The sequence below is a fragment of the Vulpes vulpes genome, chromosome 3, assembly GCF_048418805.1.
Source record: "Vulpes vulpes isolate BD-2025 chromosome 3, VulVul3, whole genome shotgun sequence".
Lineage (NCBI taxonomy): Eukaryota > Metazoa > Chordata > Mammalia > Carnivora > Canidae > Vulpes > Vulpes vulpes.
The window spans coordinates 142,654,040-142,672,055 of NC_132782.1; positions in this window are offsets into that span (position 1 = coordinate 142,654,040).

Consider the following 18,016-nt stretch of genomic DNA (forward strand, 5'->3'; position numbering starts at 1 on the left):
TGAAAAGCTTTCTAAGAGAATTGGCTTTGCCAATGTCACTACTTTCCAGGGGGAATTTTAGAGTTTTCTATAAAAGCTTTTTAATTAAGCTGCAATATTATATCCAGTGTGCTTTGACTATTTACACTGAACACTGTTGATGAGGCAAAATGTTTCCTCTGTTTTTTGTTTTTTTTCTCCCCACCCCTACTAGGTTCTCCCTGAAACTGAGAGCACACAGGAAAACCAAACAAAGAGGAGTAAATAAAGAGATGATTGTTTTCTGCCCACGTAGATTCCCAGGGCTCTGGTTCATGCAAAATGGAGCCAGCTTGGGGCATCCCATGTGAGCCTGTTTCTTTGCATCTTTCAAGGTCCTGCTCCTTGCCCTGTGATGCTCCTGTAGATGCGCCACTGCACACATCTGCTGTAGTTATTTCCCTCTGCTCAGACATGCTGACACCTAGACAAACTTTCTTTGCTGACAGAAATGGCTTTTTAAAGAGTTCAAGACTCTTTTGTAATGAGTTTAAACACTGAGTGTAAACAAGACTTAATCTACACAGATAAGCTATGCTTACTTCTACAGGAAGAATATTATTTTAGTGTGCTCTAGGACCTAAGCATCTTTCAGCTATTGGACTAGGAATCTTTCTGCCTTCACTTTACTGGAGAGAGAGAGAGAGAGAGAGATGTTCAACCTACAATATCAAGGACAGACAACAAACTTCTGCTGAGAAGTTTCTCTGCTAGCAATAATCTACAGATTCTCTAAATCCATGAAGTGTGTTTCAGATAAGAAAAATAATTTGAGGTTCTGAATTCCAGTGTTATTTCCACCACTTGTTAACAACACGGACTTAAGCAAATTATTGATACTATATCCTCTTCTGTAAATATGATTAAATTATGCTTCTCAGATGACTCTTTGGGGCCATGAAAGGTATCAAAGATGAGAAAAATACATGAAAATCTTTTTGAACTGTGACGAGATACAGGAAATATGCATTGCTAGTTGTCACTGAAAATGTGTTAAAAATGGCAATGGGGTATAAGGAAGGAATTCCTGGACTTGCAAAGGAGGAAGAGATCACTATGCATAGCCAATTTAGGTTCAAATTTCAGATTCTTGGGCAGCCCGAAGGCCTCAGCGGTTTAGCGCCACCTTCAGCCCAGGGCATGATCCTGGAGTCCCAGGATAGAGTCCCATGCCGGGCTCCCTGCATGGAGCCTGCTTCTCCCTCTGCCTCTCTCTCTCTCAATCTCTCTCTCTCTCTCTCTCTCTCTCTCTCTCTGTCTCATGAATAAATAAATAAAATCTTTTTTAAAAATCAGATTCTTATAAATCTTATGCACTGGGATGAGCAAAATAATCACATGCCATAAGCATACAACTGCAATGCTGGTGCATGATGATCCCCAAGCATTCTAGGTGAATCACAAAGTTTTAATAAAGAAAATCGAAAATACCGATCAGTTGGAATGATGAGCCGATTAATATGTGTATCAGATGGGTTGAATATTCCAGAGAGTTTTGTGCTTGGGTAAAGTGCAGAGCATGTGAGAAAACAGACTAAATAACTAGCATCTAATTTCTACTCTAGCTCCCAGTTTTAAGAGGCTGCTAGTGTGCTTTACAGACTGTTTGCTAGTGACATCTCATATGTCCTTCTACTAATTGCGAAAGAACCCTTGATTTAATCAAATCCAATAGTACTATATAAAATGGATTTGTAATTTAGTATTAATTCTATTGTTTATTTTGTCCTACAATCCAATCCAAATATTTAGCAGTCATAATTAGAAGGCTGAATACAGAGATTTAATGGAAAGAATTGCCAAGCACTTTTGTTTGATTTTAGACATTTTAAAAGAAATAGTCTTGACTAAAATATATTGTTCATTCGATTTCCATTAGTTAAAGCCACTGGATTATCTTCTTGATACCTTATTGTCTAAATCTTATTTTTAAAAAGCCAATTATCTATATATAAGAGATATCCCAAATATTTGATAGCAAAAGAGGAGAAAAAATATTTTCTTTCTTTAATCTATGTCTCCAAAATGTACAAGGAGGTAGGTCAAATCAAATGTAATTGTCTGGGCCTCATTCTCTAATGGATAGACTTTTACACCTTAGACCTAATGTGTATACATAGGCCTCTTGGAAATAGCATGGTTTGTGAGCTAATGATGTGCATCGCTAAATATTTCTACATCAGGGTGACATTTATAAATTATATTTTAATATTACAATTATTTTAGATGATTGCCCCCAAAGCCCTTTCGTATTTAGAAAATACGAAGCACGCCTGGCCCACAGACACTCAAAACCCAAGATGTTCCAAATTGGACTCATTATCTGTCCACCCCCGCCCTCGAGCAGCTGCTCCTCCGTGTTCTCTTGCTCCAGTAATGGGGCCCCTCGCCTCCCAGTCACACAGGCTAGCAAACTTCCATCATCTTTGACTCTGACCTCTCCTGACCCCTTAAATCTAATCAACCAAATCCTCTCAAATTTATCTTTGAAATGTCTTTGGAATTCGTCCTCTATCCTCCATCTACACCGTTCCTTTTGTAGCTCAGGCCCTAATTGTCAAATGCCCTAAATTATTCCAAGGGGCTATCTGCTAAGCTCCCAGGAACTAGTTCATTCTATCTGCAAGATACCCTCTTTATGTTGCTAGCATTATTCTCTTAAAACACAGATATAAAGATATAACCACTCAGATGCTGGAAAACATTTCTGATGATAGCATTTTATAGAAAATGACATCTAAATTCCTTCGCAAGGCACTGATCCCTTTATTTTTTGCCCCATTGGCTATCGTTCTTCACTACTTCATGTTCTAGCCCAACTAGACCATTGGGTCTCTCCAAATATTCTATATTTTCCACAGATGATTTCCTTTGAATGGGTAAGCATTGCTACCTTCTTTATTGCTTCCCATTGGGAAAGCCCAACCATTTTCACATCACAATCCATCCTCTTTGTATGCTTGGGAAGAACTAATCATCCTTGCTATCCAGGTGCTTAGCAGTTTGCCTAATCTTCTCTTAGAACACAACAATCTAGTAAGGATTAAAATTTACCAGGTACTTGTTTGTCAGCCCCAGTAAGCAGAGTTCTTTCAAGGCAGGGACCTTGTCTTTCTAATGGTTATATGCTTTTTTTTTTCCTTTTCCACTTTTCCATAGTAAATCCCAGATATTTGTTTATTATTAAACTTTTTTTAAACTCTTTTGCAAATTACTATTGATGTTGTTCACAGTGTATTATGAAAACAGCCTTTTTTCTTAGCAGCATTCATATAGGAGAGATCAATACAAATTAAGCATTAGTAGGAAATACCTAAACCTCCTGACATGACATACAATATTTTTTACCATAGTTTTGCATTAGGATAATTCATACACTTTTAAAAAGCCAAAGGAGCATATATATGTTGCAAAATGTTATGTTTCCTCAAAAACCTAATGAGAAAAGATAGAGACAGATGGAGTTCAATTGGCTAATTTTCTGCCCAGCTGCCTAGATGAAAAATAAAGATGCACTGACCCTATGCTTCTGTATGCTAAACTGTTCAAATATTCAGTCTGCGTTAGTTAACCATTATGCCAAGGTTGAGTGGCCAGTATCTAGATTAGCAGACACTATTCACCTGGCTGTCCCTTTTGTTCTCGTTTTTAATGTGAAGGAAGAGAGTTCTAAAAATAGAACAGACCCTTGCAACTGGCTTGCTTTCCTGAATGTGCAATTAGATCACGTAAAGTGACAAAATCATATCACACTTAATTGAAGCAGTTAAAGAAGTATATATGTGTATATATATATATATATGTATATATATATATAATTTTTTTTCATTGCTTGTACCTTTTCCCCCTTCTAGACCTTCCCAATCTTTAAAACTCTTGGCTGAAAAAAAAAAAAAAAAAAAAAAAAAAAAAAAAAAAAAAACTCTTGGCTGCAAATAAAGTGCCAATTTGCCCTTTAAAAACTAGGCAATCTCCAAATTCTTCTCATGTTAAAGTGAAATGGGAAATCATTTCCACCCCCAAGGGTAATTCAAAGCCTCAGATGACTTAACTTCAACTCCCTATATGGTTGAATATTGTGTGTGAGTGTGTGGGTGTACGTTTTGTGGGGCTCCTTCCTACCAATATTTTAAATGGCAGTAATTCTGTGTGAGGGAAATATTCCTTCCTGAAATCATCTTAAAAAGTCTGGCTTCCCATAAAAAAAAAAAAAAAAAAAAGTCTGGCTTCCCAGTTTCTGCTCTAATGGATCCTTCTTATGGGGTGTCATTTAGGTTGTCTTCATCCTCATCAAAGCTTTGCCTGTCTTGTAACTCCACATCCATCTATCTGCTTCCTTATTTATCTGTAGTAAGATAAGAATTTTGTCAAATTTAGGGCATGTAGGTGGCTCAGTGGTTGAGCATCTGCCTTCAGCTCAGGTCGTGATCCTGGGGTCCTGGGATCAAGTCCCACATCAGGTTTCCCACAGGGAGCCTGCTTCTCTCTCTGCCTATGTCTCCGCCTCTCTTTGTGTGTCTCTCATCAATGGATAAATAAAATCAGAAAGAAAGAAAGAAAGAAAGAAAGAAAGAAAGAAAGAAAGAAAGAAAGAAAGAAAGAAAGAAAGAAAAGAAAAGAAAGAGAAAGAAAGAAAGACTTTTTTCAAAAAAGGATATTTGTCAAATTTACAAAATATTTTGTCCACATGGTGATTTTTATGAGTTGCCAATGTACACACTTAAGAGATTTCACAGAAAAATATCCCAGTTTCTGTGAGAAATCTGAATATCTAAAACATGTATTCTAGCCAGGCAATATTTCATTGGAGGTGACAGGGAATGTATCCCTAAAGGGCAAGTCGGAAGAGAGGAACCAAGACAGTTATTTGCCAAAGAAGAATTTAATATGGAAATTATTTGCTGGTAACAAGTGATAAACTACTAAGGGGTGAAGAAGAGACACCTGAGGGATACAGGAATAGCATCTGTATGAGGCAGCCACTAGCCCAGGACTGAGGCAGAGTGCACACAGAAGAAACCAATTGGGGGGGGGGGGCACTCACATGCCCAACGGCCAGATTTCTTATTGGGGAGGGTGTGACCATGGTGAACTGAGTGGAGAAGACCAAGACAGGGCAGCAGGTGGATTTAGAACTGAGGGGCCAGAAGTTGATAAACTGACACAGAACACACACTCTCGGTGATCATAATTCCTTCTCTGACTCCTGTAGGCATTTGAGTTTATGGCCATTGATCCAAAATATCAGCAACTCACAAGAATGGGTTTCATGTCACAAAGAAAGCCTCCTAGAGACTGGGTGGGACTCTAATATCCAATCAGCAAACATAGACAATTACCAACATTGTTGACATGTAGAACTTTGTCTAAAATGAGGCAAAGAGTGTGAAAAACATGAATCCACTATATATTTACCTAAAATGTATTACTTTGCTGTTGCGTGCTGAGATATCCAAGGTGAAAAGAATTATATTAAAGTGAGATGTATTTTTAGAATCCGACCACAGTTCTGTGCTAGCTACAAAGACATTACCTCCTCTTTTTGATATACTTGGATACCTTTCCAAGAAATCTTTAAAACCTAGGGGGGTTTTTTGTTTGTTTTTTTTACAGTTGTTTTTAACACTTTAATCAAAAATATTTGTTTTATCTTTATTTCATGTTGCTACTATACTATCTACTCTCAAATCTTATCAAGCATTCCCTAGAACTGGGCTCAAATGAAGGTAAGCGATTTTGATATTGCTTTTCTCTTTCCATGGGTTCTTTGGATGAAAGGAGACATCAATTAAAATTGGTATTTAAAAAGAATAGCTAATTTTTTGGGAGCTGCTTGGGGACCTTCAAGAAAATGAAATGTGAAGTCTTTGAAAATATTCTGAGGAGAAGGCTTGTAACTTTTGCCTCTGGCTTCTAACCATGGTTTATAGGCTTTTGAACCTAGAAAAGCAATGAGCCTGTTTTTCTGTATATTCAGAAAAGTTAACTGGACTGATTTTCAATACATATTAACTTTTGCCTATGCCTCTAGAGAAACTTGCAGGTTCTGATAACAACTTGGCAAGGCATCTGTCATTTATACAGGAGCCAGTCAAAATAATACCAAGGTATCCCACTTTTATAAAGTAAACTAGAATCCCCCCAGGACTTTGAGTAAGATGCTTAACTCCTAGTAGAGTCCATACTGACTGAAGGTGCTTCAACAGGTTCAACACGTGAAGGGAGAATTTTAACCAACTAGAGCTACCAGGCACATGGATTTCTACCCAAGAGTTACTGAAATAATTTACTTCCCTCTCATATTTTTCCTCAGTTTTCTCAATTAATACTAGATCAATTCTTCTGAAGACAATATTTACTATGTTCTTTTATTTTTATGCACACCACACACACTCGCGTGCACACACGCACATGAGCAATGTAAGGAATGACTTTTCCTGGGCATCACTCTGCCAACTTTGCAAGAGAAAATATTGAAATATTGAAAACATTAAGGATCTAGAAGAGTCTCTATTTTTCTCTCTTTTCTCATTTTAAGTGAGCTCTTAAAAAATACATACTTTCAGTATCTCTTCATGAAAGAAAGCAGACATAATGAGGGAATTATCCTTTGTAAAAGAAAAATAATTCATGTAGCTCTAAGAAATGTACTACATGCTATTGGGAACTTAGTATTTTTTAAGAAAAGAAACAGAAGCATAAAAATATAACTAAACTTCAAAAGCCCTTGTGACAGCATGACTGGTGTTATATAACCTTCCTTGATCTCCCATAAATAAAGAATCATTTCTGCAAACCTTAGAGGTAAGAGCTGCAAGGTTTAAATTTTAAAAAGTGTTCATTTTAATGAAAACTCTGAGAAAACATAGGTAGTGTAGGGGATTAATGGGAGATTTGGCTTTATGTTGTACTCAGTACTGGAGTTGTGGATCCTTGCCAATGGGTAAAGAGCACCTGTCAGGTATTTATTTAGTTAAAACATTCTAACCATTATTTAGCTCATTTATTAAGTATGTTGCAAGGTCTCTGGGGCTGCATAAGACATTTTTAAAACTATTGTCAGGGTAATAGTGCCAATGGAAATTCACTGTTTGAAGGAAGCTGCAGTGTAATATCCCCGGACCTCTTTAATGGGTTTCCTCGAGGACTTGTAAAGCTCCCTTTGTATAAATGGACTACTTGCATTAACCTATAAAGAGAAATGTTTGGCTTGCATCTCTTAAAAAAAAAAAGCGTATAGATGGCAAATTTGGATGCTGTTATAAATTGGGGTCATGTACTCGGACAGATAATGAAATGAATATTATCATTTTGCACTTACTTGAGATCGTAGAATTATGGAAAATAGGGAGGGGAGAGAGAGAAAAAAAATCCAGTGGTGGTATAGAAATATGGTCTCTGGTAATCAGGCTTCTTACTATTGATTTGTTTCTTTTTTCTTTTTTCTCTCTCTTGATTATTTTACATCCTATTTTCTCTACATAAAATTCAATAGATCCTATGAGATGAGCCAGCAAGTTTACAATTTAGATCTAGGGTATCCACTTGCTTTTATAATCCGGTTGTGCAACCATCAAATTTAAACAAATATTCAGAAAATACGGTAAAATGGAAAAGACGTTTTCAAAAATACATTTGGGAATGGAATAAATGAATAAATAAGTCTTACTGCCTTCAATCAGTACTCTTACTATATACTTATTTATGTTGTCATCCGTGGAGGATTATTCTACTTTAATCCTCTAATGTGTAGGTCACTACATTAATATCAGGGCACTATATACACTGGCATTGGACATGACCCAGAGCAAAGTACTTCATATCTAGTCATCTCTCAATAAGTATTTGCAATTAATCAGAAGAAAAACAAATAGCACGGGTTGAGTGAGGTGAAAATTCTAGATCTATTTCATGTTCAGACCTTTAACTGTACCCTGGACAACTACATATATTCCTTAAATTCAGGATGTCCTCAAAATACATCATGACCTTCCCCTCCAAACGTGTTCCTCCTCTGCCTTTTCTTCCCCTCTGTCAGTGAATAGAACTGCGTCCACACAGTAAAAATGTCATCCAACTTAGAAATGACAGAGATGTCATCCTCCTCTGCAGTGTTGGCCACCAATCTCCCTCTTTAGATGCACTCTCTCTCATCATTTCTCGGCCTGGTTACTACATCTGCGGGCTAGTAATACTTCCTGATTCTAGGTTTGTTCTCTCTTAATGTTTTCTCTATTGTACGGCCAACATAATCTTTCAGAAATGCAAAGCAAAGTATGGCACGTTCCTTCTTAAATATTTATTGAAATTCCCTTTACTTACAAGATAAATTCTAAGCTTATTTGTGCAGCATGTAAGACCTTTGAAGAGCCAGCCCTTCGCTTCAATCTTCTCTTTTCTCCCTTTCAAACTTCTAACTTCAAATCTTCCCTTTTCTCTCCTACTCACCAAATCAGCCTATAGAACTCCTTTTTTGTACCTTCCATTATGCAAAGTGACTCGACTCTGTGCCACTGCTCGGCTAGCCCCCTCTGCTTGGAAACCCCTTCTCCCTTCTTCTCCCATCCAACCTTGCTAATTTCCATGTCATGACTCAGCTCAACATCACCTCCTTGAAGGAATGGGTTGGTAAGTTCTGCTAATCCAAGTGCTTTGCCATGTGCAAGTTAAGTACTGTGTACATAGTTCTCATCCCTGGATAGATTATTTTCCTTTGCTATAATCACCTCTCGATTGCAAACTCTGAGAGTAAAGAATCAGTCATCCGTGAATTCTTGGTGCCTATTGTTGCTTGATGAATATGATACTTGTTTCCTAAGAAAGATGTGACTGAAGTAGAGTAGAAAGGAATGAAGAGAGGAAGGATGGGAAGGACTGTGAGAAGGAGGGAAGTAACCTCTGTTTCTTCATTAGTTAAAAGAATTTATTTTTTTATTTTTTAAAAAAGATTATTTACTTATTCATGAGAAAGAGAGAGAGAGAGAGAGAGGCAGAGGAAGAAGCAGACTCCATGCAGAGAGCCCGACATGGGACTGGATCCCTGGTCTCCAGGATCAGGCCCTGGGCTGAAGGTGGCGCTGAATTGCTGAGTCACCTGGGCTGCCCTGTTAAATGAATTTATTGAATATTTTACCCACCTAATAAAATTAACTTGATTGATTTCAGCTGATATTTTTATTACTCTATTCCACATGCCTTACCCCCCCATACCCACCCCACCAGTTTATTTGGAAATAAATCTGTTTCTCCAGTCATACACAGCATCTATGTTTCTTCAGTAATTTTAATGCATATTGAAAAATATTTTTCCCTCCAGTGTACTGAGAATTAAGAATTAATGAAAAAAAATAAAAATAAAAAAAAAGAATTAATGATATTCCTGTTTCAGAAACAAAGAGCTGAGTCATACACAACCTTGAGCTAAGCAGTTAAAGCCAGGTATTCTGATGTTTACTTCTTTATTGCATAAGACCGAGCTTTGCATTCTCTCACCTCTCTCCCTCTCTCTTTCTCACCACAAACTCTTCCACTCTGGATATAGCCACAGTTATGTATTTGTATAGTAATGGTATTAACAGAAAAAAATAATTATCATGCACTAAGAACCTACTCTACCACCATCATAGTGCTGATATCCTTATAAGCACTATCTCATCAAAAAATAGAGAAATTCTACGACATAAATAGTTTTATCACTATTTGAGCAGTGAGGTGAAATCCATCTCTGTCTTAACAGCTAACACCTGAATTTTGCTTATGAGGGCAACTTGCTTTAATAAGCTAAGAGACAAAAAACAAACAAACACACAAAACAAAAAACAAAAACCTGAGACCCTGAAGGAATGGGTGGTGGTAGGAGCCCAGATAACAATATGTAACTTCTCATAAGACATAGGAAGAGGTAAGTGCAAGTCCTTCTGGGCTGCTGCCTCCTGAAGGCCGGGAGTCTGAAATCAGGATACCAGCATGGTTGCATGAAGGCTCTCCTGTGTGTGTGTGTGTGTGTGTGTGTGTGTGTGTGTGTGTGTGTGTGATTATCTCTATGGTACCACCATATGAGCATTAGAGTGTTTTATGAGGTAAGGAATCAGTATAGTGTGTTTGAGAATTACTGATCTATGTTGGTTTCTTAGAATTTTTATTTACCTTTTCTCTGAACTGAAAATTTTGTGTTCCCCCCCAAATTCATTTAGGTTAAAGCCCTAATCCTCAAGACAATGTTATTTAGAGGTGGGGGGACTTCAATGAAATTAATGACCTTATAAAAAGAGGAAGAGACAGGAGATCTCTCTCTCCTCTCTTGAGCATGCACCAGGATCATGTGAGTACATAACGAAAAGAAGGCCACCTGCAAAACAAGGAAGAATGTCCTCACCGGTCTTGGGTTCTCCAACCTCTGGAACTGTGAGAAATGTTTCTTGTTCAAACCACTCAGAAGATGGTATTTTGTTATAGTGGCCTGAACTGACTAAGAGAGCCTTTATATATATATCAGGCATTTGAGTTAATTATATTCTTTAAATAAATTACATAGATTGATTCAAAAAATGTAATCCATTAAAATTATATATTTGCGAGCTATTATTATGCCTTACTCGCTCCAATCTTTAATATTGCATATCTTAAGAGTAAATCAAAATTTAAGTATTTTTACCAATTCATAATGGACAAAATGTAAGTTGATTTAAAAAAGAATTTAATCCAAAAAACCCAACTTAACAAAAATAGAAAAATCTGTACACTAGGTAATAATCAGAGAGCATTATAATATTTCAGACAGATTTGAGAAGAGTTTTTAAAGGGAAGGTAGAAATTCTCTAATACGTAGCTGCTACAGTCTACAACTAACATTATCTTACTGATTCCTATTGTGAAAAGGTTTTATGTGTTTAGTCATAAACTGTAACTTTCATTATGTCTGAAATTTTGTCTGAGGCTGTGTTAGTCAAGGCTTTCCAGAAAAACGAAACCAAAAGACTATATCTGTGTATATATAAAGAGATTTATTTTAAGAAGTTGGCTCATGTGACTCTGGAGGCTGACAAGTCCAAAATCTGCAGATTGGGCTGGCAGGCTGGAATCCCAGGAAAGAGCTGATGCTGTAGGTTAAGTCTGAAGGCTGTCTGCTACAGAATTCCCTCTTGCTCAGAGCAGGTCAGTCTTTTGTTCTATTCAGGACTTCTACAAATTGAGTGAGGCCTGATGGGGTTATGGGGTAAAATCTGCTTTACTCAGAGTCTATCAATTTAGATGTAAATCCCATCCAAAAATACCCTCACAGAAACATCCAGAATAATGTTTGACCACATATCTGGGCACTGTGGCCCAGCCAAGCTGAAATATAAAATAAAATACTGCCGAGGCTAGCACCGTTTGCACAGTGGCTCTTCTGTAAATTATAGCAAAATTGGAACATGAATTTACTATATAATCATTTCTTCATATGTGGTAAGAAAACACAATTAGCCATATGGTAGACATGGTTAACTGTACTTTATGCTAATCTCTGTCTTCTGTTTGGCTCACCTAATTAACTCTGCACTGTACTCCAGACACGACTGTTCTACAGGAAGCCCTAGGGGAATCTTTTGACTAAACTTTGTGTACCTAAGAGAGGCAGATGAGCAACTAATAATTGAATGCCAAAGACACGAAAGTGTTAGTTCTTTCCCAAGAAGAGGAATTTGTGATATTAAGACCAGTGATTCTCTAACAGCTATCCATTCATTTGCATATGTGTAGGGTTAGAGTCTGCACTCTTCTTAGGTGTGCTAAACCATTGAAAAAAAATCATGATCGTCAGACGGAAATGTATTAATCACGTACAAAACCAAGTGTTTTATCAGCCAGTTTATTGGGAAGCAGTTTAGATGAATCCATTAGTTACTCCTTCCCAAACCAGTTTTCTAGGATTTTTTGTTTTGTTTTATTTTGAATTTTTTAAAAACCATTGTCTAAAATCTTTATTATAGAAATTTCAAACATATCAGTGAAGATTAGTATAAAAATCCTCCCATATCCATCTCCCATATTCAACAATTAGAAATTCATGAGTATTCTTGTTTCGTGTATACCCTTCCTCCTTCTCCCACCAACCCAGACATCATATCATCCATAAATATGTCTGTATACATCTCTAAAAGACAAGAGTAAACAAACAAACAAAAAAAATTAAAGGGACTATGGTGCAATTATTACAAAGTTAGCATTAATCTTTTAACATTATCAAATTACTTGCTCAAGTTTCCCTTTTTATTTTTTTAAGATTTTATTTATTTATTCATGAGAGACACACACACACACACAGAGAGGGGTCAGAGACATAGGCAGAGGGAGAAACAGGCTCCCTACCAGGAGGCTGATGTGGGACTTGATCCCAGGACCCTGGGATCACTCCCTGAGCCAAAGGCAGATGCTCAACCACTGAACCACCCAGGTGCCCCTAAATTTCCCTTTTTCATTTTGTTCATCTACTTGTTTGTTTGCTTGAAAAAGGATCCAAACAAACTCCTCAGTCTGCATTTTATTGGTTTGTCTCCTAGGTCTCTTTTAATCTACAAATTCACTGTCTCTTTTCTTTTGCAATTTATTCATTGGGGAAACTGGTCATTTCTCCTATTAGATTTCTTATGTCCTGGACATTGGTAATTGAATCCCTATGATGTTGTTTAATGTGCTTTCATTCTTCATATTCCTGGTAATTCAGTCTTGAGATTTGATCTGTTTCAGTTTGAGGAATGCTTCACTGAAGTTGTATACTTTCATCAGGAGACAAATAAGGTCTACCCCTTTGCCTTTTCTTGTGTTTCTTAGCTACTGATGATCATTGCCTGAAGCCATTGTTTTGTTAGGGGCAAAATATTCAGTAAACTTAATTTTCCACTACATAGAAAACCTACTTTTTATCACCAAGCCCTTGTATCCATACTAGAGAACATATGTATACCATTAAGATAGAGTGACTCATTCATTTATTAAGCAGAAGGCACAGAAATCTTACTAAATGTACTGAGTGCACAAGATGGCTGTGATATAACCCCAGCTCTAAATTAGCCAATAGACTGGAAAATGAACTAGACACATAGATAAATATATTGAAATAAGACAATTACTGTCTAGATATGTAAAAAGAGAAAGAGTAGCTTGATAGATAAATAACCAACTGATAGGCATTGTGGAGAGTATTGCTCTGTATACCTAAGATTATTCACTGTGTGCTTTTTATTTAAATAGCTTTAAAATATTTTTAAAGATTATATTTATTTATTTGACAGAGAGGGAAAGAGAATACAAGCAGGGTTAATGGCAGGCAGAGGCAGAGAAAAGCAGGGTCCCCTCTGAGCAGGGAGCCCTATCTAGGGCTCAATCCCAGGACACCAGGATTAAGACATGAGCTAAAGACAGATACTTTTAACTGATTGAGCCACCCAGGCTCCCCTAAATAGCATTAAAATTTTTAAAGTAATTTGACTACTTTATAAAAAATAAAAAGTTATTAAAATGCTGATATATTAATCCAACAGTACAACCATCATCATTTTGTTGACTCTTTATTATACTTCTATTTTTATAGTTAAATCTTAATACATGGCTTCTATATCCTGTTTCCTCCATCCCCTCCCAAAAAAACTTAGATACTAAGTAATACTTATTTTGCCAGTATCTTTAGAGCTATCATTTTAATTGACTAAATAATTGATATCTATTTTAATGAATTAGTTATATGTCAATCGTTTATTTGTTGTTGCATATGCATTGACTCAGGTTGCTTGCTTTTATAAATATTGAAATAAACATCTTCACGTATATAACTTTTTTTCACATTTTCTATCATTTATTTTTAACAGATGACCAGAAGAAAAATATTTAAAGCAAATATTTTGAATGTTATTATATTTTTGATATGTATTTCCAAGAACATTTAGAAAAGTAATTTTCCTTTATTTAAACAATGTCAGTTTCACCTCAATGTATTTAGTTGCACATAATATTATATTTCAAACAATTTGCTAGCTCAAGAGGCAGGAATACTAAAAAAATTAAATGAAATAAGTATTATTGTCTTAATTCCCACTTTTTTTTTTTTAAGGAAAACCTCCATGACAGTGTTTCTCAAATTCATGTCCTTTTTAAATCTATATCCTCTTTAAAGCAACAACAACAACAAAACCCTGAAACTCAGCTCTTCCACCCCTCCCTTAAGGAAATGTTGATATTGAGCTGAGAAAATACTTTTTGAATTGTAGAGTCTGATGTTTATATCATAAAAATAATTTTGTTTAATATTTTATTTTATTTTTTAAAGATTTTATTTATTTATTCATGAGAGACTGAGAGAGAGAGAGAGAGAGAGTGAGAGAGTCAGAGACACAGGCAGAGGGAGAAGCAGGCTCCATGCAGGGAGCCCGACATGGGACTCTATCCTGGGACTCCAGGATCATGCCCTGGGCCAAAGGCAGAGCTAAACCGCTGAGTCACCCGGGCTGCCCTTGTTTTATATTTTAAATATAAAATTCAAGTGTGATACTTACTAAGCTTTTTCAAGTTATACCCACATGCACACAAAATTAAAATATTTACTCCATGAAATAGAACCCAGAACTTTAAGAACATGGCCTTTGGTATAGGCAGCCTAAATTTAAAACTCAATCTGCTACTTGATAAGATTTTGACTTTGGGCAAACACTTAACATCAGTAATCTGTTTCTTCATCTGTAAAATGGAAGCAAGAACACTTAACATCTAGTCTTGTGAAGACTGAATGAGACATCTAAAATTGCCCAGTGCAATGTCTTAAAATAAATAAAATGGCCGCTTTTGTTTTTCCAAGCAGATTTCTTTTGTAAAGACAAAATAAGACAGACAGGGGTTACAGGATAATGCCTTATGGATAAGATCCCATTGTAAAAACTCTACTTCACTGTCTATCAGTGTTATTCCAACTAATGTTTTACTTCTTGGGGTTTTTCATCTTTATGGAAAAGAATATATGAGACACTAACAATTATTGTATATCAAAGTTGGGCCACTTAACACATTTAACTTAATCCTAAAAATATTTGGGGAAGGAATAAGGTTTTATGTCTTCTTTTATAAACAGGAAAACCAGACTTAGAGATTTTACATAATTTGTATGTTTCTACAATGAGTAGAAATGAACCCAGTCTGTGCAACTCAAGGCCTTGGCCATTTGGGCTACTGTTGATAGGCCTGAGAGGATACTGGATAGGGCCACACTAAAGAATAATTAATTATTCAAAACCCCACCTCTGGTTTATGGATGTTAGGGACACCCTAGCCACCAATCGCTGGTCTGGTTAGCATTTCTCTTCCAAGTTTAACATAAATGCCTCTTACTCAGGGAAGCCCTCCTATGACCCCAACTGCCAACTCTCACCCCAATGGGGACATGATTAATCTCTGTAGTATTGTCTCTTCCTTTCCTAATTGGCCATTTCAGCAGTTAGCAAGTCTTTTAACAATTATTTGTTTAATGCTTATATCAATCACCAGATATAAAATTCATGACAGAAGAGGGTATAATTATCTTACTTAGCACTGTACCCCAGCTGTCTGACCTGTGCTATCTAAATAATTGTTGAATAAACTTACATATAGATATACAATCATATGCTATTTAAGTTGTGTGTTTTTTAATTATGGGAAACTAGACAAAAATATTCGGGTGCCACTGCCCTGTAGTATTAGTTTAGCTAGACATGGGTTCTATGAGATAGATGAAAGAATACGAAAACTAAGCAGTAATATCCCTTAATCAACAAATTTGATTTAGGGGCGTTTTAAGAGTACTGAATTGTTTTCACATTATTGATGCCATTATGAGTTATGAGTTAATTAAATTCTATTTTATTTCTTCTCACTGTTTGATTTTAGAGCAGCTACAAAGCAATGACATAATCAGACTCAATGTTATCTGTCTTGTGGCAATCTAAAAGAAAAAATACGCCAAATACTTCCCCGTTGTGGCTGATGAGAAGAAAATGAACAAAAATTAAAACCTTATTATTATCTGGCTTAGAAAGCAACCACTAATTGACCTCCAAACATATTTAAGAATTTAGCAATATAGCACATATTAGCAAGGCACAATGCATGATGATTTTTCAAAATATTCAATACCCACATTTCAATTTTGAGTGTATGATATTGTCTCTATTATTATGTCTTATATTTTATTCATATTAATGAGTGAGCTTTGATTCTATTAGTTGTATATAGTTTCATGTTCATATTATTTATTTAAAAAGCCTTAACTGGTGAAACCCTGTCACAGTGAATTAAGTACCAGCCCAACACCCAGGAAGTCAAGTTATGATAGCCTACTGTGTGCCCATAGGCAAGTTTTTGACTTGGGCATTAGATCTCTTTTCTACTAAATGAGGACTATTGGCTTCTTAGCAATACATACATATAAGTTTGATGGAGCTCTAGTTCAGATGTTGAAAACTGGTGGCCTGTGGGCCAAATGCAGCCTACAGATGTGTTTGTTTGACCTGCAAGTATTTCAAAATTTTCTTTTTTATAAATAGCTGTCGAGATTAAAAAAAAAAAAAGAAAAGAAAAGAAAAATGGAGGGTTGCTTATAAAAGTCTGGATTGAAGATTTTTTGTGAAAATTCAGAAAAATGTCAGTGCTGAGCCAGCAATCCTATGGATTTATTAGTGGAAACTAAAGACCCAAATAGTGGGTCTTTATTTAGTGGAAACTAAAGACCCATCCCTTTGTGATGGGTCATCTGCCATTGTCTCCATTAATCTGTTTTCCTCTCAAGCTGAAGTGTTAGGTAGCAATCATCAAACCACTTTTTTCTCTGGTTTTATTGTGTTAAAAAAAAAAAAAATTCCTTACTGCTGAACTATTTACATTGGTCACATTTCAGTTTTCTACCCCTGCCTTAATTGGAGGACAAAAGAATGTAGTACAATCAAATCCTGCTAGAAGCTTATGATTCAATTGGCAGAGAAAATTAAGGTTTCCTCAGCCTAGGTTGATAACCCATGCCCCAGTGGAATATCTTCATTTTGTGTGTACCTCCAATATCTTGAAACACAGAGTTCCTATTCCTGCTCTTCTGGTTAATGTTTATTTATGCCTAATGCAGTCTTCCTAATGAGTCTTATTTCCTAGGGTGATATTCCCTGCCCTCTTCATCTAAATCCTTCTCTACTTGACCCCAAAACAGAGTTCCCTGCCAGATGACTTGAAATATGTACTTGCACTTTAGGAGTGACCTTTGCAACAAACATTCACATTCCCAGTTTGACAAACCAACAGTGAACCATTTCAAGTTCAAAACCTACAGAAAAATGTTGCCATCTAAACATGAAAGAGTAACTCCAAAGCTGAAAATTTCTTTTAGTAAGTCATAGAGATTTCCCAGGTGCCTCAAAGCACACCACAAAGGCACATACCTCCTCTAGCTAGGAGTAGGGCTTTTTGTGTCTTTAAAGTGAAATGATAACTAAGACAAAACATTTGGCTTAAGACATCCATATCATTGAGATAAGCTTTGTGTAAGTGGCCAGAATTATCTGGAGAAACAAGTCAGTTCTCTTCATTTGTATGAACGCTGTTTTATAGGACGATTAACTATTAGAACAGAAAGAGACACCTTCGATGTCTTCTGGGCCAAGCCTCTCATTTTATCCACGAGGTAACTGAGGTTCACCAAGGTTAAGTGCTTTGCTGACAATCATTTATTCTGGCACAAATCAAGGTCCTGACTTCCAGCCTTGTGTTCCTTACATCGTGGGTATCCCACTTCTTAATGAATGTGAAGAAAGACGTATATAGTTTAATCATCTCTCCATTGACAGACTGGCATGAAAAGAGAGAAGGCCACATTCCTTAACATCGGGCAGAGGGTTTGACTAATGTTATCTCTCCACCAAAGGAAACACTGGCAGCTTTGAAATTATCACAGCAGATCTCATCTTAGTCTTCCTCTTCTTCCTCTACGATGAACGATTGAGAGCTT